This window comes from Crinia signifera, chromosome 8, assembly GCF_055691185.1.
Source record: "Crinia signifera chromosome 8, ASM5569118v1, whole genome shotgun sequence".
NCBI classification, from domain to species: Eukaryota; Metazoa; Chordata; class Amphibia; order Anura; family Myobatrachidae; genus Crinia; species Crinia signifera.
Genome location: NC_139224.1, coordinates 142038706 through 142066631, shown reverse-complemented (window position 1 = coordinate 142066631; position 27926 = coordinate 142038706). Strand labels below are relative to the sequence as shown.

General features: G+C 46.5%; 1 long non-coding RNA gene across 1 annotated transcript; it reads right to left on the bottom strand.

Moving 5' to 3' along the window:
- Nucleotides 1-27913, bottom strand: LOC146027114 (uncharacterized). The gene is made up of 3 exons (XR_014454680.1): nt 27795-27913; nt 2313-2458; nt 1-125 (listed from the first exon to the last, which is right to left on the bottom strand). It is a non-coding gene; the product is annotated as an uncharacterized LOC146027114 (long non-coding RNA).
- Between the last annotated feature and the right edge of the window lie 13 nt (nt 27914-27926).

Genomic DNA, 27926 nt, shown 5'->3' with positions numbered 1-27926 from the left:
TCAGCTTGTCAATAACCATCTGGGCCAAGAACCAGGAGTTAATGACAGCATCCGCCACCACCCCTTCTTCCAGCACATTGATTGGGTCGCCATGGAATCCCTTGGGATGGAGCCCCCATACTTCCCTGTAAGTATAAAACAGAACTTCCATGAGCTACTCATTGCTGGTCAGCAGATAATGTATAAGTGCCAAACACATACATGGGGTGTGGATTAAGGGATCGGCTCTGTCTATATAGACAGCCATTATGTCAGCATGCAATAGGCTGACAGGGTCACTAATTAGACAGTGTCTAGGATAGACAGGGTGAAACGTTTAACTGACAAATTGTCAAGTTTTAGTCATTTTAGCCCTACTCCACCCCCTAATGCCTAACCCTAACTATACACCCCAGTGTCTAAGCCTAACTCTCCCCTTCTGCAGCCTGACCCTGACCTTAATCCTAACTGCCACCTAGTGCCTAACCCTAACTGTCCTCTTCTGCAGACTAACCCTGACCTTAATCCTAACCCTACCTGAGAGAGCTCAATAAGATTTGGCACATGATGTGCCTTTTCTTACACATGAATTACATGCGATTTATCACACATAATCTCGGAGATCTGCAGGCAGGGGGTGTATGAATTGAAAAATACTATTCAAAAGATCAGGTGGCTGCTGATTGGCTGAAAGAGATCTCTCAGCTAAACAGTGGCCACCAAGTCTTTTGAATAGGTTTTTCAATTCTCCTTGCCACCTGCCGCACCCTGCTCACCGCACCCAGGATGTTCTGCTGACTGCTGCACATAAGATGTATTTTATGCGCAGCCCGTCCGAGCTCTGATCCGATGCGCACGGGACTGCGCATCGGATCCGATCGGATGTCAGAGACAATCTGCTGGATCCTCTGGCCCAAATCGCGTAACATATGGGGGCCTTAACAGTGTAAAGTTCCCTAACACAGTTATTCTTGTGCTCAGGGTTACATAAAAATCACTGACAAAGACACATTTTTAGTTTTCGTTCTAGCAGGGGACACACAAGTAGAAAGGACATAATTACTATGTTACCAATACTTTCTTATTGCCCCAGATGTGACCTCCGACATTTTTCTAATATAATTGATAATCCTGCGCCTCATAATAAACTGACAAGGAGACAAAGTGGACTATAGAGCACAGGCTACACTTTCCATAGTGAGCTTCTGGAATGTCATTTTCCTCTCTGCACTTCTAGAGTATATAGATGTCTCTTGATAGCACAGAGTAGACGAACACCTGTAATTGCACCATAGCGACCTCACATCTACTGTAATGCTGTGGTTATATATATATATATATATATATATATATATATATATATATATGGTCTGATATATATATATAGTCTTAGGGTCTATAATGGAAACTACTATAAATAACCTTTACATAAAGAAGTTTGGTAAATGCCTCTGTCTGTCTTACACAGTCCTATGGTAGATGTAATAATCACTGATATACACCGTTACTTCTTATTTCTGTAGGCATTCTTTCCACCCTCTGCCTCCAGTAATAACCATCTAGAACTAATGGAGGCAGAAGAGGCCAATTACCCACCAATTACAGCGGCGGAACAGGCAAATTTTACGGGTTTCTCGTCAATTACCTCCAGCTGGAGAACCTTCCCAAATCCACCTGGTCTAAGTACATCTAGTGAGGCAGAGGCACTGCTGGATGCGACCATGCCAGGTTCTGCATGTAAGTACATTATATCTTCATTTTTCTTATTATTTTTAACCATGTTTAATTGAAGACTTCAACTTTAAATGGGGACATGATAAAGAAAGAAAAATGGAGCTAGATCTGGGTATAGCAGTATTATACAAACCAATAATACATGTTCAGAATGGGGCGTACACCCGGGGTGATTTCAGGTCATTCTCTAAGTGATCTCACTAGAAAATGACCCTACATTTGCTGGTGAATTTATTCCAGCACTACATTATCTATGCGGCATGTAATATACATAGATGGTACGTACAGCAAAAGGATTAATCAGTGTATTGGAATATATGTATGATAGTAGTAATGCAGAGAACTCAGTGTACATATATCCCTATGGAGCGAAGGAGAAATAAACTGAGTTTTCTGCATTATTACTATACTGTAGGGTGGGGGAATTCTGTGATTCTCTTGCCTTATTTAGCCCCTACCTTGCCTAAACTAGCCCCTACCTTGCCTGAACTAGCCCCTCCCTTGCCTGAACTAGCCCCTCCCTTGCAAGCACTTGCAATGGACCAATGAGTTCATTTGAGCAACTTGCCACTTCTGTGTACCACATATTTATTTCCTACCTGCTATTCATTATAATCACCCTGGCCCTGATTCGCAGCCGTGCAGGGGGAGGGGGGGTACGCAGGCACTGCGGAAGAAGTTTGGTCCACACGCAACGCTGTGAAATTAATTTCATGGGGACCCGAATAAGGTCTTTACTGAGAACCTGTAAAAGAAAGATCCGTAAGCAGGGAAGAGATTTTGCGACCTCTCTGTAACTAAAGATACTCAGTCTGTACCCCTTCAGTCTCATTTACATATTATATCCTGTAAATGCAGCCAGCCAACAATTACTTACAAACACTCTGTCCCATCCACCATTTCCCATAAGATGTGGCCCCTCCCCATAGAACCCCCTGATGTGCAGGTCCAGGTGCTTACTCTACAGATGAGCGCATTAGTGCAAACAGAAGCGTCACAAAGCAGCTTATGCTCTGCAGTCCCGTAATGTTACATTCTAGTAACTTATCCAAGTGTCTATAGATTTCATCATGGAAACAAAAGATATATATTATGCTACAATGTATCTTGTTATAAATGTGACCAGACTGCACATGGAGTAATAGGTACAATGTACTTTTGTTATCATATAGAACATCAGCTGTAATACAGAAGGTAAGAGGATGGATGTCAACAGGTAAGATATGAAGGCGTGTGATCTACAGTGGCAAAGGCTACACACCGGTCAGGTAGTGTAAGACCTTTGTATTTGGTGGTGACGCTGGTAAGAGCAGTTTGGGAATAGGATGCAGGAGGCAGAAAGGTGGTGGTGGTGGAAAAGAAAGGAGAGGAGAGGAATGGGATGAAGAAAGCAGGCGGTGGCAGCAAAGAGAGGAGGTGACAGGGAATGAGACGCAGAATATAGGCGGTGGCAGCATAGAAAGGAGAGGAGAGTATGGGGAATGAGACGCATTAAGCAGGCGGTGGCAGTAAATAAAGGAGAAGAGGTGACAGAATGGGATAAAAAATGCAGGCGGTGGCAGTAGAGAGAAGGTGACGGAAGAGATGAAGCAGGCGGTGGCAGAAATTTTTTTAAATTTACATTAGAAAAAAAATGTAAGCATATAAATTATAAGAAATTATAGTGAAAAGATTTAGTAGAGTGAGATCTATAGTGAGATATAGAGTGAATAAATAAATAGATAGTAGATAAATAGATAGATAGGGGAATGAGATAAAGAAAGCAGGCGGTGGAGGTTGAGAGAAGAGAGGAGGTGACGGAAGAGATGAAGCAGGCGGTGGCAGCAAAAAAAATTTAAGCAAATAAATTATAAGAAATTATAGTGAAAAGATATAGTAGAGTGAGATATAGAGTGAATAAATAAATAGATAGTGGATTAATAGATAGATAGGGGAATGCGATAAAGAAAGCAGGCGGTGGAGGTTGAGAGAAGAAAGGAGGTGACGGAAGAGATGAGGCAGGCGGTGGCAAAAAAATATGTAAATTTACATTTCAAAAAAATTGTAAGCATAGAAATTATAAGAAATTATAGTGAAAAATTATAGTAGAGTGAGATATATAGTGATATATAGAGTGAATAAATAAATATATAGTGGATGAATAGATAGAAAGGGGAATGCGATAAAGAAAGCAGGCGGTGGAGGTTGAGAGAAGAGAGGAGGTGATGGAAGAGATGAAGCAGGCGGTGGCAGCAAAAAAATTTTTAAGCATAGAAATTATAACAAATTATTGTGAAAAGATATAGTAGAGTGAGATATATAGTGATATATAGAGTGAATAAATAAATAGATAATGGATGAATAGATAGATAGGGGAATGAGATAAAGAAAGCAGGCGGTGAAGGTTGAGAGAAGAAAGGAGGTGACGGAAGAGATGAAGCAGGCGGTGGCAGCAAAAAAAATGTAAGCATATAAATTATAAGAAATTATAGTGAAAAGATATAGTAGAGTGAGATATATAGTAAGATATAGAGTGAATAAATAAATAAATAGATAGTGGAAGAAAAGAGGAATGCGATAAAGAAAGCAGGCGGTGGAGGTTGAGAGAAGAGAGGAGGTGACGGAAGAGATGAAGCAGGCGGTGGCAGCAAAAAATTTTTTAAAGCATATAAGTTATAAGAAATTATAGTGAAAAGATATAGTAGAGTGAGATATAGAGTGCATAAATAAATAGATAGTGGATGAATAGATAGATAGGGGAATGCGATAAAGAAAGCAGGCGGTGGAGGTTGAGAGAAGAGAGGAGGTGACGGAAGAGATGAAGCAGGCGGTGGCAAAAAAATATGTAAATTTACATTTGAAAAAAATTGTAAGCATAGAAATTATAACAAATTATATTGAAAAATTATAGTAGAGTGAGATATATAGTGAGATATAGAGTGAATAAATAAATAGATAGTGGATGAATAGATAGATAGATAGATAGGGGAATGAGATAAAGAAAGCAGGCGGTGGAGGTTGAGAGAAGAGAGGAAGTGACGGAAGAGATGAAGCAGGCGGTGGCAGCAAAAAAAATGTAAGCATATAAATTATAAGAAATTATAGTGAAAAGATATAGTAGAGTAAGATATAGAGTGAATAAATAAATAGATAGTGGATTAAAAGATAGATAGGGGAATGCGATAAAGAAAGCAGGCGGTGGAGGTTGAGAGAAGAGAGGAGGTGACGGAAGAGAGGAAGCAGGCGGTGGCTGAAAAATATGTAAATTTACATTTGAAAAAAATTGTAAGCATAGAAATGATAAGAAATTATAGTGAAAAATTATAGTAGAGTGAGATATATAGTGATATATAGAGTGAATAAATAACTATATAGTGGATGAATAGATAGTTCGGGGAATGCGATAAAGAAAGCAGGCGGTGGAGGTTGAGAGAAGAGAGGAGGTGACGGAAGAGATGAAGCAGGCGGTGGCAGCAAAAAAAATTTAAATTTACTTTTGAAAAAAATTTTAAGCATATAAATTATAAGAAATTATAGTGAAAAGATATAGTAGAGTGAGATATAGAGTGAATAAATAAATAGATAGTGGATTAATAGATAGATATGGGAATGCGATAAAGAAAGCAGGCGGTGGAGATTGAGAGAAGAGAGGAGGTGACGGAAGAGAGGAAGCAGGCGGTGGCAGAAAAATATGTAAATTTACATTTGAAAAAAATTTTAAGCATAGAAATTATAAGAAATTATAGTGAAAAATTATAGTAGAGTGAGATATATAGTGATATATAGAGTGAATAAATAAATATATTGTGGATGAATAGATAGATAGGGGAATGCGATAAAGAAAGCAGGCGGTGAAGGTTGAGAGAAGAGAGGAGGTGACGGAAGAGATGAAGCAGGCGGTGGCACAAAAAATGTTACATTTAAATTTGAATTTTTTTTTAAGCATATGAGTTATAAGAAATTATAGCGGAAATATATAGTAGAGTGAGATATATAGTGAGATAGAAAGTGGATAAATAAATAGATAGTGGATGAATAGATAGATAGGGGAATGCGATAAAGAAAGCAGGTGGTGGAGGTTGAGAGAAGAAAGGAGTTGACGGAAGAGATGAAGCAGGCGGTGGAAGCAAAAGAACATTTTAGCATAAAAGTTATAAGAAATTATAGTGAAGACATATATATCAGAGTGAGATGTCTAGTGAGAGAGAGAGTGGGTAAATAAATAGATGGTGGATGAATAGATAGATAGATATCTAGTGGGTAGATAGATAGATAGTGGATGAATAGATAGATAGTGGGTAGATAGACAGACAGATAATGGGTAGATAGATAGTGGGTAGGGGAGTGCGATAAAGAAAGCAGGCGGTGGAGGTTGAGAGAAGAGAGGACGTGATGTGGAAAAGGAAGAAAGCAGGCCGTGGCAGCAGAGACAGTAGGTGGCAGGGGATGGGACACAGGAAGCAGATGGTGGCAGCAAAGAGTGGAGGTGATGGTGAATAGGGCACAGAAAACAAACAGTGGCAGCATAGACAGTAGGTGAAGGGGAATAGGATGTAGGAAACAGGTGGTGGCAGTAGAGAGAGGAGGTGACAGAATGGGATGAAGAAAGCAGGCGGTGGCAGCAGACAGTAGGTGAAGGGGAGTGGGACGCAGGAAGCACGCAGTGGCAGTAAAGAGGAGAGTAGGTGATTAAATTGGATGTAGAGAGCAGGCCGTGGCAGCAGAGAGAAGAGAGGAGGAGATGGGGACAGGGATGAAGCAGGTGGTGGCAGCAGGTTTCATATTTTTGTGTCAGTTTATTTTTTCATAACACAACAACACAATAAAGGCGTGTGATGGTCTGGCTAGAGGGGGAAACGGATGGAGGCCAGGTTTTTTTTTCTTCATTTCAATAATTTTGTGATGTTGTATTATGAAAAAAAAACTCAACACAAAACATGCCTAGAAAGGGTCAGTGGTGGCAGAGAGAGAAGGTGATGGGAAACTGGATGCAGAAAGTAGGGCGCAGCAGCAGAAAGCACAGAGGAAGACATAGGGAATAGGATGCAGAAAGCAGGTGGTGGCAGCAGAGACAGTAGGTGACAGGGAATGGGACACAGGAAGCAGGCAGTGACAGCAGAGAGAGGAGAGGAGGTGATGGAATGGAATGAAGAAAGCAGGCGGTGGCAGCAGAGACACTAGGTGAAGGGGAATGGTACGCAGACTACAGGCAGTGGCAGCATTTAAATGAGTGTCATCTACAGTGGCAAAGGCTACACACAGGTCAAGTAGTATAAGACCTTTGTATTTGATGATGACGCTGGTAAGAGCATTTTGGGAATAGGATGCAGAAGGAGGCATAAAGCAGGTGGTGGTGGCAAAGAAAGGAGCGGAATGGGATGAAGAAAGCAGGACGTTTCAGCAAAAGAGAGGAGGCGACAGGGAATGAGACACAGAATATAGGCGGTGGCAGCACAGAAAGGAGAGGCAAGGATGGGGAATGAGACGCAGGAAGCAGGTGGTGGCAGTAAATAGAGGAGGTGACAGAATGGGATGAAAAATACAGGCGAGGCAGTAGAGAGAAAAGGAGGTGATGGAAGAGATGAAGCAGGCGGTGGCAGAAAAAAATGTAAATTTACATTTGAATTTTTTTTTAAGCATATAAGTTATAAAAAATTAAAGTGAAAAGATATAGTAGAGTGAGATATATAGTGAGATAGAGAGTGGATAAATAAGTAGATAGTGGATTAATAGATAGATAGATAGATAGGGGAATTCGATAAAGAAAGCAGGCGGTGGAGGTTGAGAGAAGAGTAGAGGTGACGGAAGAGATGAAGCAGGCTGTGGCAGCAAAAGAAAATTTAAGCATAAAAGTTATAAGAAATTATAGTGAAGACATATATATTAGAGCAGTGGTCGCCAACCCGTCGCTCGTGAGCTACCGGTAGCTCGCGGCAGCGATTCGGGTGGCTCGACCACTGCTGCCCACCTGCCCGTCTCCCCCTCCCTCCCCCTCAATCCCCGGCACTAGTTCAGACTAGAGGGGAGGAGAGAGCATCGTGCGTCTCTCCATTCCCCTCATTGTATATCCCTGTGACTGGGTCTGAGCGGTCAACCAATCAGAGCTCGCTGGCCGGCAGCCAATCAGGAGCCGGCCTGCGAGCTTTGCTTTGCTGACCGCTCAGACCCAGTCACAGGGAAGGGAAGTGACAAGAGACGCAAAAGGCGAGACGACGCGTGTGCGACAGCATCAGGGTGGACAGGGAGCCGGGTGACGTGCCGGCGTCTGTGAAGAGACGCATATCTACGAGCCGGGTGCTCAGGCGGTGATTGACAGGAGGATGGCGGCAGATCAAAGGAGGAGGCCGCAGCGGGAGAGAGTGACGGTCGGAGCCTGCATATGGGGCAGTCCTGAGGTAACATCCCCTGGTCATCCCATCCACCAATTCACCCCTTACCCAACAACGCTTACCCATTCACCGATTCCAATCACTTAAAGGTGCCTCACCTGAAACCCCAGCAGGGCTCATAGAGACACTGTGTATGGCGATATTGTGGGCATATCTGACACTATTGTGGGCATATCTGGCACTGTGGGGGCATTGCTGGAACTGTGGGGCATACATGTTCCTGACACTGTGGGGGCATTCTGGACACTGTTGGGGCATACCTGTTTCTGGCACTGTGGGGGCATACCCGGCACTGTGGGGCATACGTGATCCTGACACTGTGGGGGCATTGTGGACACTGTGGGGGCATACCTGTTTCTGGCACTGTGGGGGCATACCCAGCACTGTGGGGCATACGTGTTCCTGACACTGTGGGGGCATTGTGGACACTGTGGGGCATACCTGTTTCTGGCACTGGGGGCATACCTGGCACTGTGGGGCATATCTGTTCCTGACACTGTGGGGGCATTGTGGACACTGTGGGGGATACCTGTTCCTGACACTGTGGGGGCATTGTGGACACTGTGGGGGCATACCTGTTTCTGGCACTGTGGGGGCATATCCGGCACTGTGGGGCATACATGTTCCTGACACTGTGGGGGCATATCCGGCACTGTGGGGCATACGTGTTCCTGACACTGTGGGGGCATTGTGGACACTGTGGGGGCATACCCAGCACCATGAGGTCATACCTGGCACCATGGGGGTATTCCTGTTTCTGGCTCTGTGGGGGCATACCTGGCACTGTGGGAGCATATATGTATTTGTCACTATTGGGGACATATGTGTATCTGGCACTATTGGGGGCATGTGTGTATCACACCCCCATTTTCATTGGACGCATGATGTGGCGTGGTTACACCCATTTTTTGGTGAGCGTGTACGCCGCACACACAGTACGGTATGTGGTATAATGTGTCAGGGGCATTACAGTGTGTGGCATAATGTGCAAAGGGCATTATTTGGTTATTAGGCAGATTTTTTATTTTTTTTACAATTTAGAAGCTCTGTGGTTTATTTTGCCGCGAGTAGCTCACACCCCAAAAAAGGTTGGAGACCACTGTATTAGAGTGAGATGTCTAGTGAGAGAGAGAGTGGATAAATAAATAGATGGTGGATGAATAGGTAGATAGATATCTAGTGGGTAAATAGATAGATAGATAGTGGATGGATGAATAGATAGATAGTGGGTAGATAGACAGACAGATAATGGGTAGATAGATAGTGGGTAGGGGAGTGTGATAAAGAAAGCAGGCGGTGGAGGTTGAGAGAAGAGAGGACGTGATGTGGAAAAGGAAGAAAGCAGGCGGTGGCAGCAGAGACAGTAGGTGGCAGGGGATGGGACACAGGAAGCAGATGGTGGCAGCAAAGAGTGGAGGTGACGGTGAAAAGGACACAGAAAACAAACAGTGGCAGCATAGACAGTAGGTGAAGGGGAATAGGATGTAGGAAACAGGTGGTGGCAGTAGAGAGAGGAGGTGACAGAATGGGATGAAGAAAGCAGGCGGTGGCAGCAGACAGTAGGTGAAGGGGAGTGGGACGCGGGAAGCACGCAGTGGCAGTAAAGAGGAGAGTAGGTGATTAAATTGGATGTAGAGAGCAGGCCGTGGCAGCAGAGAGAAGAGAGGTGGTGATGGGGACAGGGATGAAGCAGGCGGTGGCAGCAGGTTCCATATTTTTGTGTCAGTTTATTTTTTCATAATACAACAACACAATAAAGGTGTGTGATGGTCTGGCTAGAGGGGGAAACGGATGGAGGCCAGGTTTTTTTTTCTTAATTTCAATAATTTTGTGATGTTGTATTATGAAAAAAAAACTCAACACAAAACATGCCTAGAAAGGGGCAGTGGTGGCAGAGAGAGAAGGTGATGGGAAACTGGATGCAGAAAGTAGGGTGCAGCAGCAGAAAGCACAGAGGAAGACATAGGGAATAGGATGCAGAAAGCAGGTGGTGGCAGCAGAGACAGTAGGTGACAGGGAATGGGACACAGGAAGCAGGCAGTGACAGCAGAGAGAGGATAGGAGGTGATGGAATGGAATGAAGAAAGCAGGCGGTAACAGCAGAGACACTAGGTTAAGGGGAAGGGTACGCAGACTACAGGCAGTGGCAGCAGAGACACTAGGTGAAGGGGAATGGTACACAGACTACAGGCAGTGGCAGCATTTAAATGAGTGTCATCTACAGTGGCAAAGGCTACACACAGGTCAAGTAGTATAAGACCTTTGTATTTGATGGTGACGCTGGTAAGAGCATTTTGGGAATAGGATGCAGAAGAAGGCATAAAGCAGGTGGTGGTGGCAAAGAAAGGAGAGGAATGGGATGAAGAAAGCAGGCGGTTGTAGCAAAAGAGAGAAGGCGACGGGGAATGAAACACAGAATATAGGCGGTGGCAGTATAGAAAGGAGAGGCGAGGATGTGAATTGAGACGCAGGAAGCAGGCGGTGGCAGTAAATAGAGGAGAGGACGTGACAGAATGGGATGAAAAATGCAGGCGTGGCAGTAGAGAAGAGAGGAGGTGACAGGGAAAGAGATGAAGCAGGCAGTGGCAACAAAAATTTAAAATGTACATTTTAACAATATTTTAAATCATATAAGTTATAAGAAATGATAGTGAAAATATACAAAATCAAATATACAAGTCAAGAAATCAACATACATTTGAATACTTTTGTGTTAGTTCACCGGTTATAGGAGAGGTGATGGGGAACAGGATAAAGAAAGCAGGCTGTGGAGGTTGAGAGAAGAGAGGAGGTGATGGGGAACAGGATGAAGCAGGAGGTGGCAGCAAAGACAGGAGGTCTAATATTTTCGCGTCAGTTTATTTTTTCATGATACAACACCACAATAAAGGCACTTGATGGTCTGGCTAGAGGGGACGATTGGAGGCCAATTTTTTTTTTTTTACATTTTAATATTTTTGTGATGTTGTATTATGAGAAAAAACACAAAACATGGCTAGAAAGGGGCAGTGGTGGCAGAGAGAGGAGGTGATGGGAAATGGGACACAGGAAGCAGGCGGTGGCAGTAGAGAGACGAGAGAGAGTGACGGAATGGGATGAAGAAAGCAGCCAGTGGCAGGAGAGACATTAGGTTAAGGGAAATGGGATGCAGGAAGCATGTGGTGGAGGCCAGGTTATTTTTTTTAATTTTATACTTTGTGATGTATTATGAAAAAATAAACTAACAAAAAAACATGGATAGAGAGAAGCAGGTGGAGATTGGAAACATGGATGAAGAAAGTAGGTGGCGGTAGCAGAAAGCGTAGAGAAAGAGATAGGGAAAAGGATGCATAAAGCAGGCCAAGGCAGCAGAGAAAGTAGGTCAGGTGGAATGGGACGCAGGTAGTAGGCGCTGACAGCAGAGAAAGGATGTGACGGAATGGGACACAGGAAGCAGGTGGTGGCAGCAAAGAGTAGAGGTGATGGTGAATGGGACACAGAATACAGACGGTGGCAGCAGAGACAGTGGGTGAAGTGGAATAGGATGCAGGAAGCAGGCAGTGGAAGTACAGAGAGAAGAGGAGGTGATGGAATGGGATGAAAAAGCAGGCGGTGGCAGCAAAGACAGTAAGTGACGGGGAATGGGACGCAGGAAGGAGGCAGTGTCAGAAAAGAGAGGAGGTGATGGTAAATGGGACATAGAATACAGATGGTGGCAGTAGAGACAGTAGGTGAAGGGGAGTGGGATGCAGGAAGCAGGCAGTGGTAGTAAAGAGAGGAGAGTAGGTGACAGAATGGTATATAGAGATCAGACAGTGGCAGCAGAGAGAAGAAAGGAGGTGATGGGGAAAGGGATGAAGCAGGCGGTGGCAGCAGAGACAGGCGGTTGAATATTTCGGTGCCGGATGGGGTCCCGACAGTCGGGATCCCGACAGGCATTCACCCAACGTCGAGATCTCGACTGTCAAAACACAGACAGCCGGGGTCCACAACCCGCATAGAGGGAGAATAGAATAGGTGGCTCGCCTAGTGAGTCCGCAAGGGGCTTTGTTGCGCTCGCCATGCTGTCTGGGTCCGGCCAGTCGGGATCCCGTCGTCGGGATCCCGACTGTCGGACCCCTATACCACACCCGAATATTTTTGTGTCAGTATATTTTTTCATGATACAACAACACAATAAAGGCGTGTGATGGTCTGGCTAGAGGGGGGACGGTTGGAGGCCAGGTTTTTTTTTTTACATTTTAATATTTTTGTGATGTTATATTATGAAAAAATAAACTAACACAAAACATGGCAAGAAAGGGCTAGTGGTGGCAGAGAGAGGAGGTGATGGGAAACTGGATGTAGAAAGTAAGTGGCAGCAACAGAAAGCGTAGAGGAAGAGATAGGGAATGGAATGCAGAAAGCAGGCAATGGCACCATAGAGGAGAGTAGGGGAATGGGATGCAGAAAGCAGGTGGTGGCGGTAGAGAGAGGATACATGTCAGGGAATGAAATGCAGAAAGCAGTTGGTGGCGGCAGAGCGAGGATAGGTGTTAGTGAATAGTGAATGCAGAAAGTAGACGTGGTGGCATAAAGGAGAGGAGGAGAATGGGATGCAGAAAACAGGTGGTAGCAGCAGAGAGAGGAGGTGAAGAGGAATGGGAGGCAGAAAGCAGGCAGTAATAGCAGAGAGAGGAGGAGAGGAGAAATGGGATTCAGAAATGAAAGCGGTGGTGGCAGAAAGAGGAGAATGGGAGGTTGGCGGCTGTTTCTATTTTGTTTACAATTTACATTTTTTTTTATTGTTTTTGATACGACAACAACAACAACACAAAGAAAGGTATGCGATGGTCTGCCTAGAAGTGGCAGTGGAAGACTGTTTTTTTTTTTTTTTACATTTTTTCATGATACAACAATACAATAAAGGCGTGTGGAATCCAGGTTTTTTTTTATGTACAGTTTAATATTTTTGTGATGTTGTATAATGAAAAAATAAACTAGCACAAAATATTACAAGAAAGGGGCAGTGGTGGCAGAGAGAGGTGATGGGAAACTGGATGCAGAAAGTAGGCGACGGCAGCAGAAAGTGTAGAGGAAGAGATAGGGATTAGGATTTAGAAAGCAGTTGGTGGTGGCAGAAAGAGGATACAGTACGTGACAGGGAATGGGATGGAGAAAGCAGGCAGTAGCGGCATAGAGGAGAGAAGGTGAATGGGATGCAGAAAGCAGGTGGTAGTAGCAGAGAGAGGAACTGACTGGTAATGGGATGCATAAGGCAGGTGGTGGTAGCAGAGAGAGGAGGTGACAGTAAATGGGACATAGAAAGCAGGCGGTAGCACTATAGAGAAGAGGAAGCAATGGGGAATGGAATGCAGAAAGCAGGTGGTAGTAGCAGAGAGAGGAACTGACTGGTAATGGGATGCGTAAGGCAGGTGGTGGTAGCAGAGAGAGGAGGTGACAGTAAATGGGACATAGAAAGCAGGCGGTAGCAGTATAGAGAAGAGGAAGCAATGGGAAATGGAATGCAGAAAGCAGGTGGTGAAAGCAGAGAGAGGAGAGGAAGTGTTAGGGAATGGAATGCAGAAAGCAGGTGGAGCCAGCAGAGAGAGGAGAGGAAGTGTTAGGGTACCGAATTCAGAAAACAGGTGGAGGCAGCAGAGAGAGGAGAGGAAGTGTTAGGGAATGGAATGCAGAAAGCAGGTGGTGTCAGCAGAGAGAGGAGAGGAAGTGTTAGGGAATGGAATGCAGAAAACAGGTGGAGGCAGCAGAGAGAGGAGAGGAAGTGTTAGGGAATGGAATGCAGAAAGCAGGTGGTGTCAGCAGAGAGAGGAGAGGAAGTGTTAGGGAATGGAATGCAGAAAGCAGGTGGTGTCAGCAGAGAGAAGAAAGGAAGTGTTAGGGTCCCAAATGCAGAAAGCAGGTGGTGTCAGCAGAGAGAGGAGAGGAAGTGTTAGGGAATGGAATGCAGAAAGCAGGTGGTGGCATCAGAGAGAGGAGAGGAAGTGTTAGGGAATGGGATGCAGAAAGCAGGTGGTAGCAACAGAGAGATGAGAGGAAGTGTTAGGTTACAGAATGCAGAGAGCAGGTGGTGGCAGCAGAGAGAGAGGAGAGGAAGTGTTAGGGAATGGGATGCAGAAAGCAGGTGGTGGCAACAGAGTGAGGAGAGGAAGTGTTAGGGTACAGAATGCAGAAAGCGGGTGGTGTCAGCAGAGAGAGGAGAGGAAGTGTTAGGGAATGGAATGCAGAAAGCAGGCAGTGCTGTCATAGAGAGGAGGTGAGGGAATGGTATGAAAAAAGCATGTGCTGGCAGAAGAAAGAAGAGAGGAAGTGACTGGGGAAAGGGTTGAAGCAGGCGGTGGTAGTAAAGTGAGAAGGTGATGGGGAAAGTATAAAGCCCCATACACACAAACAATATTGCCTAATGTGTCTACTCCATATTGTTAATGATGCTCACTCCCTTTCATTGTTTAACGAAGATGGGGGAGTCCTCGATATTGACGGTCATGCTGCAGCTGTAGCATGACCGTAGCTCTATTCCCCTCCAGCATGAGAAAGTGTGCACAGGTTGCCGGATTCGGCATCCCTGCCGCTGCCGATATTGCCGTAATTGGGGACTCATTAAGTGTGTATGAGGCTTTACTTTCCTCCAACCATCCAACTGACCAACTACCCAACTTGTCTGTTCATCTAAAATGCTGCTCCACATACGTAACCGACTTTATCATCAGACCAGCCAAATTCTCTACGACTTGTGATGCCACAGAAGTAGGCGGCAGTGTCTGCATACGTCTGCATGCTTTGAGTAAATAAATATTGCAATAAATAAATAAACAAACAAACAAACCATTTTGCATGTGTATTTATTTCAATAAGTTCCAGAATGCCCTGGTATCTGTAAATTAGTATCTCCTACAGTGATTAAAAACTTGAAACCTTTATAAAAAGGTTCCCAAACTGTGTGCCGTGGCTCCCTGACACATGCAGGGGTGCCGCGGCTAGGTGGTCCAGGACCAACTCAAATTATTAATGGTTAATTATTTAGGAGTAAGACCAGTGCTGGTGGCTGCCAATCATAGAATGTGTACAAACAGAAGCAAATCCTGCCCTTTACCAAATAACTGCCGCTAAGAATCGCATATAAACCCAATCTAATTCATTTTTTTTTGACCTAGGGGTGCTGTGAAAAAAATTCAGATTTTCTAGGGTGCCGTGAATCAAAAAAGATTGGGAACCTCTGTTGTAATGTATAGAAAAAAAAATTGGTAGTGCCAACGCTCAATATACAAAATAATGAGTGATGCATTCCCTAGAAGTCAGTATTTTTGTGCATGCCCTGCATACCTCCCAACTGTCCCTATTACAGCGGAACAGTCCTGCTATTTGAAGACTGTGCCGCTATCTTTCCCGCTAGTGGCAATGTACCCTTGCTGGGGAGAGGGGGAGGGGCAGTTGTAGGGAGCCGGAGATTACCGCTGCTCAACTCTGTATGGCACTGCATCTCTCTACATGGAGGGAGCAAACCAGGAGCTGCCCAGCTTCCAGGGGAATGCTGGCATGGTCCCGAAAAAAAAAAAAAAAAAAAAAGGCTGCGATGATAGGCCACGCCCAACTGCTCCTTAGCCCCATCCCTTTTCTGGACCGGCCGAGACAGGTCCCGATTTATAAATACCTAAATAGATGTTTGCATGCATGTGGCGGTACTGCCAGATCCAATGTGCAGAAACTAGGGTCCTATGTCCTCTGCATACTGCAGCATGGAAAGTCAGGATGATAGAAGTCACCCAGGAATCCGACCCTGGTCCCCACCATGGGGGGGACTCGGGGTGCCTTTGGTGTGAACAGTGCGACCTGGGTCACGCTAAAAGGACAAGAGAGCGGAATGACCTCATCTACAAGTACCGGCAGATCAGGTAGGCTACACACGGGTGCGGTCTGAAAGGGTTCTACCTGGTAATATTGCGGGTCCAGCCGGCAGTGTGAACAGCGAATCAGTTGCTGAGACAGGGCTTGTAACCATGTACAATAATTAGTGTGAAAGGGCTATTATGAGAAAAGAGGATCGGGTTCTGCTGCTTCTCATTAAGGACCTCGGCTATCAGGCTGGACCCTGAACATTTATAAAGGAATAGCTACCCCCTGACTGATACAGCAGAGCAGACTGGGCACCCGCTGACTGATACAGCAGACCATATAATCTTCACTACACTATATACCCCTATACTATGCACTGCATCCCTACACTATATACCCCCTATACTCCGTACTACAACAATTCTCTATATACCGCTATACTCCACACTACGCTATATATACCCTATACTCCGCACTACACTATATAGCCCCTATACTCCGCACTACAACAATTCTCTATATACCGCTATACTCCACACTACGCTATATATACCCTATACTCCGCACTACATCACTACACTATATAGCCCCTATACTCCATACTGCATCACTACACTAAATAGCCCTATACTCCACACTACATCACTACACTATATACCCCTATACTATGCACTGCATCCCTACACTATATACCCCCTATACTCTGCACTACAACAATTCTCTATATACCGCTATACTCCACACTACGCTATATATACCCTATACTCCGCACTACATCACTACACTATATAGCCCCTATACTCCATAATGCAACACTACACTAAATAGCCCTATACTCCACACTATATACCCCCATATTCCTCAGAACATCCCTACACTATGTACCCCTATACTCTGCAGTACATCATTACACTACACTATATACCCCTAAACTCTGCAGTACATCACTACACTATATACCCTATACTGTGGATTAAATCACTACACTATATACCTCCTATACTGAAAGCCCCCCCCCCCCCCCCCTCGCTGTGAGCGGCATGAAGAATAAAGACTACGCAAGTCTCCGAGCACGCATCGTTGGAAATTTGCAACAGCGAACCAATCAGAATGAGATCCTATATACCTACTATACTCTACACATCACTACAATATATTCCCCCTACACTCCACACTACATCAGTACACTATATATACCACTATACTCCACGCTACATCACTCACTACACTATATACCCCCTATACTCCACACTACATCACTACTGTATATACCCACTGTACTCCGTACTACATCACTAAATTATATACCCCTATACTCCTTACTACATTATTACACTATATACCCCTATACTCCGCACTACATCGGTATACTATATACTCGCTATACTCCGCACTACATCACTACACTATATAGCCCCTATACTCCACACTACATCACTACACTATATACCCCCTATACTCTGCACTACATCACTACACTATGGCCCTTATTCTGGTTCACTCGCAAAGGCAAATTCCTTCCCAAATGGAAAAAACCATGAGCACTGCAGGTGGGGCAGATGTAACATGTGCAGAGAGAATTAGATTTGTTGGAGTTATTTTGTTTCTGTGCACGGAAAGTACTGACTGCTTTATTTTTACACTGCAATATACTGTAGGTCTCCCTGTACTCTGCACTACATCACAGCACTATATACCCCTATACTCCGAACAACATCACTACACTATATACCCCCCTATACTCAGCACTATATCACTACACTATATACCCCCTATACTCCGCACTACATTATATACCCCCTATACTCCGCACTATATCACTACACTATATACCCCCTATACTCCGCACTATATCACTACACTATATACCCCTGTACTCTGCACTACATCACAGCACTATATAGCCCTATACGCCGAACTACATCACTACACTATATACCCCCTATACTCCGAACGACATCACTACACTATATACCCCCTATACTCAGCACTATATCACAACACTATATACCCCCTATACTCCGCACTACATCACTACACTATATACCCCCTATACTCCACACTACATAACTACACTATACAACCCTTATACTCCGCAGTACATCACTACACTATATACCCCTATACTACATCACTATACTATATATGCCCATACACTCTGCACTTCATACCCCCCTATACTCCGAACTGCATCAGTACACTATATACCCCCTATACTCCGCACTATATCACTACACTATATACCCCTGTACTCCGCACTACATCACTGCACTATGGGGGTTATTCTGTTTGGTCCGGTGAAACGTGCGTACGGTCCATCACACCGTGCGTTTTCCGTACGCTCACAGTGAGTGTAAGGCCGCCCACAGAACAGCCGCACACGGACGGTCACAGACACCGACAATGGGGAGTGGCGTTCACTTGAGCGTACGCCACCGTGCACGGACAGATCTCCCTCTTAGTCACCGATACCTGTCGTACATCAGAGCGTACGCCACAGTGCACGGACGGATATCGTCCTGTTTTCCCACCGACACCTTCCGTATATCTGAGCATACGCCACATGCAAACATGTTCTACTATTGTTCAAAATAAGACTTTAGAGTGTGATAGGCAGATGTAGGGATCCTTTGTTAGAGATATGTGATTGCAATAATGTGCTTGGTGGCATCTTACATACAGAGTGTGCTACATAAAGTTCATAGCAGATATGAAAGTGCATAATGTACAGATGGGGCAGGTCCCATCTTGGCAGGGGAAGGTGATGGCGATGCCAGCCGCCATCCCCCGCTAGCGCCATATCGATTGCGAGAAGGGGCCGAGCGCTCACGAGAGGCGCGCGCGTCCCCTTCCGACGGCTCTTCCAGCTGCTCCCCCGGGGTCCCTGCCGCCCCCCCCCCCCCCTCTAACCCTGTCCGTCTCCCCGACGGAGATTGAGACGAGCGTGCGCATGAGACGCACGCGCGTCTCAGACTGATAACTGGCGAGACTGCTGGCAGATCGCCAGCGGGGACGTTCTGGCGATTCGCCAGCCAGGAAGAGGCCTGCCCCATCTGTATGTTCTTGGCGGAAAAAATACAGATTGTGTGCAAAATAGTGGCCATGGCCTTAGGACATTGCTCCACCATTGCAAGTAGAAATGGAGTCCAAAAACATCATTGTTGCTCTTAGACGTGGTTTATGTGTCTTTTTCATAATAAAAAACTGGTATCTTTGTGTTACAGTGAAAAAGTTGATACATGTCGACTCCTGTGAATTGAGTGTCCTGCTTTTTAAAGTATAAAAAAAGGGATTTTTGTAAGAACTTACCGTTCGAATCCCTTTCTCTGATATGGTCCTGGTGACACAGCTCAACATTGGGATGTAGGAGGGTCCGTAGGAGCCAGGCACCTATCCTAAAGCTTTTGGAGGGTAGGCTCCTCCCCTTCTGCATCCCAGACTCCTCAGTTCAATCTTGCAAAGCCACTGGAATACATCAACTCAGTACAAACGCCTGCACATATTATATGCACAATTTTAAAAATAACTTTTCAACCATATATAACATGAAACATCATGAACACTGGCATACTTACTGAGTGTAAGGGAGGGATCGCTGTGTCACCAGGACCATATCAGAGAAAGGGATTCCAATGGTAAGTTCTTACAAAAATCCCTTTTTCTCTTTCAATAGTCCTGGTGAAACAGCTCATCATTGGGACGTTCCAGAGCTGGTCCTTTGGGAGGGTACGCTCAGGTCTGCAGCTCTCATCACTGCTCGCCTGAATGATGCGTCCTCCGACGCAAACTCATGAAACCTATAGAATTTGGCAAAAGTGTGAACAGATGACCAAGTGGCGGCCCTGCAAACTTGCTCAGCTGTGGCCCCATGTCGACCGACCTGGTGGTATGCGCATTTATCCTGGCCGGAACAGGCCTACCAACCTTAGTATATGCCAAGGCAATGATGGAACGCAACCACCTAGCAATGGTCTGCTTAGAGGCAGGCCAACCAATCTTGTGCACATCATACAAGACTAGCAGAGTGTCAGTCTTTCTGACACCCTTCACCCTGTCCACATAAATGCGTAAGGCGCGCACAACGTCCAAATTCCTCAATTTGTCCCTTTTCCTTGAACCCTCTGGGGGCTGGAACACAGGCAGAACTATCTCCTGATTCAAATGAAAAGCAGAGACTACTTTTGGCAAAAATTGGGGTACTGTTCGAAGAACAGCCCTGTCATCATGAAATATAAGAAAAGAAGACTTGCAGGACAATGCTCCCAACTCCAATACTCTCTTTGCTGATGCAACTGCCAACAAAAATACAAGCTTCCATGTAAGGAACTTAAGGTCAGCCGACCTCAACGGCTCAAAAGGCGCCTTTTGAAGACACTCCAGTACCAGCGATAAATCCCATGGAGCCACTGGTTGCTTGTAGGGAGGTTTCAATCATGAAACCCCTTGCAAGAAAGTTTGCACCTCCGGTAGCAATGCTATCCTTTTCTGGAAGTAAATCGACAAGGCCGATATCTGTACCTTGAGTGACTGAAGGCTTAACCCAGACGAGAAACCATCCTGCAAAAACTCCAGCAATTTAGACAGTCGAAATCACGATGTATGCGACTTCTGCCTTTCACAACACCTAATATAGGTCTTCCAGACCCTATAATAGTTAGCTGAAGACACTGACTTCCTAGCTTTCACCATGGTGTTAACCACAGCCTCCGAGAAACCCTTGTTCTTCAAGATGGCGGTCTCAATAGCCAAGCCGTCAAATCTAGCCGAGCTGAATCCAGGTGTAAGAACGGCCCTTGGCTTAACAGATCTGACCTCAGAAGTAGACACCACGAGTCCACCGACAATCTCTGAAGCCTCGAGAACCAGGACCTCCTTGGCCAATCTGGAGCTACAAGAATCACCGGAATTCTTTGGGACTGGATTCTTTTCAACACTCTCGCCTGCATTGGAAACGGCGGGAAGGCATAAAGTAGATTCCCCTCCCATGGGATAGTCATTGCATCCACTGCTTCGGCCAGTGGATCTCTTGTCCTGGCATAGAACCTGGGCACCTGATGATTTAACCTTGATGCCATCAGGTCCACATCCGGAGTTCCCCACTTCACTGTAATCTGATGAAATACCTGTGGGTTCAGGCTCCATTTCCCCTCTCGCAGTTCCTCCCTGCTCAGAAAATCGGCCTCGACATTCTCCACCCCTGGGATGAATATCGCTGATGATGCTGGAACATTCTGTTCCGCCCACAAGAAGATCCGGGAAACCTTCCACATGGCCAGCTTGCTGTGTGTGCCTCCCTGATGATTCAGGTACACCACAGCCGTGGCGTTGTCGGTCTGAAACCTCAAAGGAAGACTCTGCAATCTTTCTCCTGCCAGAGATATCACTTTCCACACAGCCCACAGTTCTAAGATATTGAGGCAGACTCCTCCGAGGTCCATAAGCCCTGAAGGCGTAGGTCCAGAACCACTGCCCCCCAGCCCCTGAAACTGGCGTCGGTAGTGACTACCAGCCAGTCCCAGGACAGCAGAGACCTACCCCACTGAAGGAAATCCACCTCCATCCACCATTGCAGGGAAGACGGTGTTTCTGGAGACAACACTATGTGCTCTGATTTCATGGTCTGAGTATTCCCCGACCAAAATGTCAGGATGTCCCACTGGAACACTCAAGAGTGGAACCTGGCAAACTGTAGCGTCTCAAAGTCGCCACCATTTTCCCCAGCAGTTTGAGACACCTCCAAACCGATGGACTCTGAGACCCCCAGGATCTCCTGAACCAGGGTGGCTATGTCCCTGGCCTTTGTCTCTGGTAGAAATACCCGATCTCTTTTGTAGATGGGTATCCAGGACAACCCCTAGGAACTGGATTCTCTGTGACGACACAAGCTGAGACTTTTGTAAGTTTAAAAGCCAACCGTGAGCTTGCAAAAAACTGATGGCTGCTGCCAAGTGACTCTGCAATCTCTCCGCCGACTCTGCTTTGAACAGCACTTCGTCCAAATATGGAATCACAGTGATTCCCCTCAGTCGGAGGGCAGCCGCCATTACTGACATCATTTTGGTGAATACCCTTGGTGCTGTGGCCAGACCAAAGGGCAACACCTGGAATTGCAAATGCAGGTCTCCTATCGCAAACCTCAAGAGAGCCTGATGTTCCGGGTGGATAGGAACATGCAGATATGCGTCCTGGACATCCATGGACGCCAAAAATTCTCCCTGGTCCAGGCTTAGCAGCACAGACCGTAGAGATTCCATCTTGAAATGGTCTACCCACAGATGGAGATTCAAAGACTTTACATTTAAGATTGGTCTGAAGGACCCGTCTGGCTTGGGCACCAAAAACAGAGTGGAATAAAAGCCTTTCTTTCACTCCGCTCGAGGGACCGGGATCACCACACTTTTCTCTAAGATAGATTGAGCCGTTCTCAGAAGAGCAGCATGGAGCCGAGACTCCTTTGGCAGTGGTGTAGAAATGAATCTTCTCGGAGGAAGACCTTTGAAGGGAATCCTGTAACCCTGAGATACAATGTCCAACACCCAAGGATCCTGGCCCAACAATGCCCAAGCGTCCCGGAACCATCTCAGACGCCCCCCCACCTTGACTACCGCTGGGATATTTCCCAGGTAGTCATGCTGAGGGCTTGTCCTCACCTTTGGTGCTCAGTTTCTTATGAAAGGAACCGAACTTTGACTTTGGGCCCTTGCCCCTGGAGGACTGAAACTTTCCCCTAAAGGACTGTCCTCAAAAGGACGCACCCCCTCTAGGGGAGGGCTAAAAGGACGGCCTAAAAGCAGAAAACCTTGAGGCCTGTTTAGCTGCAGGAGCCGGCAGGAAGATACTTTTGCCTCCCGTGGCCTGCTTAATAATCTCTTCCAGCTCTGAACCAAACAACAGCTTTCCTTTAAAAGCTAATGCCTCTAAGGCCTTTTTTGATTCATTATCCGCCTCCCAGGCTTTAAGCCAAAGCACTCTCCTGGCATTGACGGACACCGTGGATACTCTGGAAGCCATTTTGAGAGCTTCCTCCTCAGCCTCAAGCACATACTCCGCAGCTGCTTTTAGCTTCTCAGCAAGCAGTAACACACCTGGATCAGCATGCAAAATTGTACATAAGTCTTTGGCCCACACAATCATGGCCTTAGAGACCCAGGCTGATGCTATAAGAGGGCGTAAAGTAAAACCCACCCCTTCAAATATTGCCTTGAGGTTACCTTCAAGCTTCTTGTCTACGGGGTCCTTAAAGGCTGCCCCCCCCCTGGACAGGTAGCACTGTGGCTTTACAAAGCCGTGCCACAGAAGCGTCTACCACCGCAACTTTTTCCCAGAGGTCTTCATGAGCCTCAGGCATGGGGTATAGACTTAAAAATCTCTTAGGCATCTGAAGCCTTTTATCGGGTGTTTTCCAAGCCCCTTCCAATAAATCCTGTAAACCTTCATCCGCAGGGAAGGTAACAGTTTCCTTACGCTGCCACTTAAGTACACCTTTTGCAGGAGTTTTATCCTCCACAGACAAATCCAAAGCCTGTTTAACAGCAGTAATCAAATCCTCCACCCCTGGGGCAGAGGAATCCTCAGAGTCATCACCCTGATCCCAGGGGATGTCTGTGTACTCTCCCTCCTCTTCAGCAACAAGCAATGGCACTGAATAAGACCTTTTTGGGGTCCCTACAGTATCACCATCAAATTTGTCTAAGAAATCATTAAACTTGCTGATCCCCTTAGCAGTATCTTGCATGACCTGTAAGAAACCAGGATCTGCTTGGGTCAAAGGCAAGGAGCCAGAGGACTGCTGAGATGATGACATAGGTCTAGGGGAAGCTACCAACACATCACTCTGCCTGTCCAGCAATTGCACTAAGGCATTTACAGACCTGCCCAGGGCACTGGCCCACGCAGGCTCCGATTGCTCTACCCTCTGGGGTTCACTACCCATGGGTCTCACACCAGCGCAAGTAATACACAAGCCCCCCTTGGCCATCTGCTCAGGGACAAATTTTAGTGTACAAACACTACAAGCGCACAATGCATTAAGGGCTCCCTCCCCCAAAGCCACAGACTGTTGCTCAGACATGATGCAAAAAGTAACACAGTCACAGTGCACAAAGTACAGGTGTTTTATACAGAGCCAATGTACCACAGTCACTTATCTGTCTGAAGCTTTCAGAAGTGGGGAAAACGATGCCCAGGAAATCCAATCCCTGCTAGGATCTGTCAGCCAGCTCAGCTCCGCTGCAAGCATTCTGAATGGCGCCAAAACAGAGTGAGGGAAGAGACCAAGTCCCTGCTGTTGCGGGGTCCATGGCTTTTGGCGCCAACCACCCCCAGACAGCCGCTCCTACTGCAGGATCTCCAAGTTCCAGTGTCTCCCCCTCTGCTGGGGACCACTTGGAACATGCCTGTAACACACTGCTGTCCTCTCATACAGGAGCTCAGTGTGTAAGCTCTACAGAAAATGGCCGCCGCCATCACGGAGCGCCTGTCCCCCATGATCCCCACCTAGCGTGAAGCCGGTTTCAGAGCGCTCCAGAGCCCAGGCAGCTTCTTAATAGAAGCTGTAAGCGCTGCTCAGGGAGACCAGACAGTGTCTCCCCTGTGCGCAGAGAGATGGCAGGAAGCGCTTCTGCCAGCTCCTGCTGCGCTGTCAGTGTGAGGATTCAATGAGAATCCTCACACTGTGCCTACCTAGCTAGTGTAAAAGTTAATAAAATAAAAAACTCCTAACTAACTCTAATCCTTCGGCTGCTCCAGCAGACCTTTAGAATAGCACCCACTCCAGTGGGCACCTAACACGAACTGAGGAGTCTGGGATGCAGAAGGGGAGGAGCCTACCCTCCAAAAGCTTTAGGATAGGTGCCTGGCTCCTACGGACCCTACTACATCCCAAAGTTGAGCTGTGTCATCAGGACCATTGAAAGAGAAAAACACTTTCTGAATGGGTGTAGATGGTTATAAAATAACTACCTGGACATATATAACCAGGTATTAGAATGAATATTAGCTAAGATTAAACGGTACTCTTTACCTAGCACGGCGCCCACGATTCTCATCGCCGTCATCGGGGCTAAGAAATCACGGGCATCGCGGCCATCGCATGCACTAAAAAAACGGGTGCGACGCGACCGACGCGATGCCCGCGATTTCCCATAGGGAACAATGTTAAAAGTCTCAATGGACGCGATTTTACTGTTCAATGCCTCAATGCCCGCGATTTTTCCATAGGAAACAATGTTAAATGGGCCACAGAGCCCTAATAGTCCCCCTGAAGTCTGAAATGGCCCCCACAATTGTTAACGCCACCCCACGATCAACGTGAACCCGAAGCGTGGCGAGCGCAGCGAGCCCACGAGGGGCGTCGGTACGCATCCTCCGACCTTTTCATACCCCCACTATCCACGTCGGCGTGGAGTTGAGAATAGAATAGTGTGGCGAGCGTAGCGAGCCACCGAGCCCGAAGTGTGGCGAGCGCAGCGAGCCCCGCGAGGGGACGCGGATACCTGTGAAGCCCGCAAAGGGACGCGTTTACCTGTGAAGGTATCCGCGTCCGCTCGCCACGCTTCGGGCTCGGTGGCTCGCTGCGCTCGCCACACTATTCTGTTCTCAACTCCATGCCGACGTGGATAGTGGGGGTATGAAAAGGTCGGAGGACGCGTACCGCCGCCGCTCGCTACGCTTCGGGTTCATGTTGATCGTGGGGTGGCGTTAACAATTGTGGGGGCCATTTCAGACTTCAGGGGGACTATTTGGGCTCTGTGGCCCATTTAACATTGTTTCCTATGGAAAAATAGCGAGCATTGAGGCATTGAACACTAAAATCGCGTCCATTGAGACTTTTAACATTGTTCCCTATGGGAAATCGAGGCCATCGCGTCGGTCGCGTCGCACCCGTTTTTTTAGTGCATGCGATGGTCGCGATGCCGGCGATGGGCGCCGTACTAAGTAAAGAGTACCGATTAAACCAACCTTTACATGTTGAAGTGTAGAAAGATACGCTTCCAATGTGTTTGAGGGCTGTGTGTGGCTTGCAGGTAGTGAAATAATGGTTTTCACTTAATAGCCTGCAGCATTGCTTATTACATTCAGGTGTATGCGTTTGACTAGTAATCAGCATTAATTAGCAGACCCAGGCGTCTGATCTCATGCGGTATCTCTAGGGGTGGTCAGGAGCAATCTTTGGTGTCCGCCTGTTTTTGGGCCAAAATGCACGGTGTGTTCGCCGATCGAGGAGGTTGTGGCACCGTGCATTTTGTGTGCACACCCCCGTGTACGCCCATGTTTATGCCCAGTTTTCCTCATTATTCCGGCCGCTCCCATAAAAACGCCCACATGCCGCCCACAATGACCGCGCTCCGGCGGACAGGTTTTTTCGCACGGAGAGACCCGTCCGTGAGCAGTGTGAGGTCGCCGCACATGCGCATTGCGAAAGATACGCATGCGCAGATGAAAAAAAAGCCTGATCCGCCCGTATACGGTCCCACCGTACCAAACAGAATAACCCCCTATGTACCTTGTTCTCATTGACTTGCAAGGCTGTGAAATCAGAGTGCTGTCCGCAGTGAGCCCCCCTCCCCCCCCCTGCACATGGCTGCGAATGGATGATTTACATACTCATCCATTCGCAGGCAGGGGGAAATCATTCGATGGTCGGCGATACGGTGTCTCTAAGCATGCGCAGAAAATGTGAATGCACAGAGGACCAGATGGATATGAATAAGGTCCTATATACCCCCTGTACTCCGCACTACATTAGTACACTATATGCCCCCTGTACTCCACACTACATCAGTACACTATATACCCCCTATACTCCACACTACATCAGTACACTATATACCCACTGTACTCCGCACTGCATCAGTACACTATATACCCCCTGTACTCCGCACTACATCAGTACACTATATGCCCCCTATACTCCACACTACATCAGTACACTATATGCCCCCTATACTCCACACTACATCAGTACACTATATGCCCCCTATACTCCACACTACATCAGTACACTATATGCTCCCTATACTCCACACTACATCAGTACACTATATGCCCCCTGTACTCCACACTACATCAGTACACTATATACCCCCTGTACTCCGCACTACATCAGTACACTATATACCCCCTGTACTCCGCACTACATCAGTACACTATATGCCCCCTATACTCCACACTACATCAGTACACTATATGCTCCCTATACTCCACACTACATCAGTACACTATATGCCCCCTATACTCCACACTACATCAGTACACTATATGCCCCCTATACTCCACACTACATCAGTACACTATATGCTCCCTATACTCCACACTACATCAGTACACTATATGCCCCCTATACTCCACACTACATCAGTACACTATATACCCCCTGTACTCCGCACTACATCAGTACACTATATACCCCCTGTACTCCGCACTACATCAGTACACTATATGCCCCCTATACTCCACACTACATCAGTACACTATATGCCCCCTACACTCCACACTACATCAGTACACTATATGCCCCCTATACTCCACACTACATCAGTACACTATATGCCCCCTACACTCCACACTACATCAGTACACTATATACCCCCTGTACTCCGCACTACATCAGTACACTATATGCCCCCTACACTCCACAAGGGTCAAATGCAGGATTTTCATGGGGGTATTTCCATAAATCGACATTAAAATAAATGATTAGGAACTAAATATATTCATATCAATTAGTAAAATATTGAATGTGTGCGCACAAACAGCTGCAGGTGCCCGCTGCGTCTCCGTCAGGTACTAGTACAACAGATTGTATTCAAACAAGCAACATAGCCTAGTGCTTTTGGGGACGTAGCCCCATTCTCATGGCAACTGCAGATATCAGACCAACAGAGAATCAGAGACACTTACCCGCATAAGTACCCCTCAGTGTCTGCTATCCCGTTTTCTCACCAGACACCCACCCCTGAAAGTCCAACAGCCACACTTCAGGGATCACGGGCCACGTAGCCAGGATCTGCGTTCCACCCATCACTCTTCTGT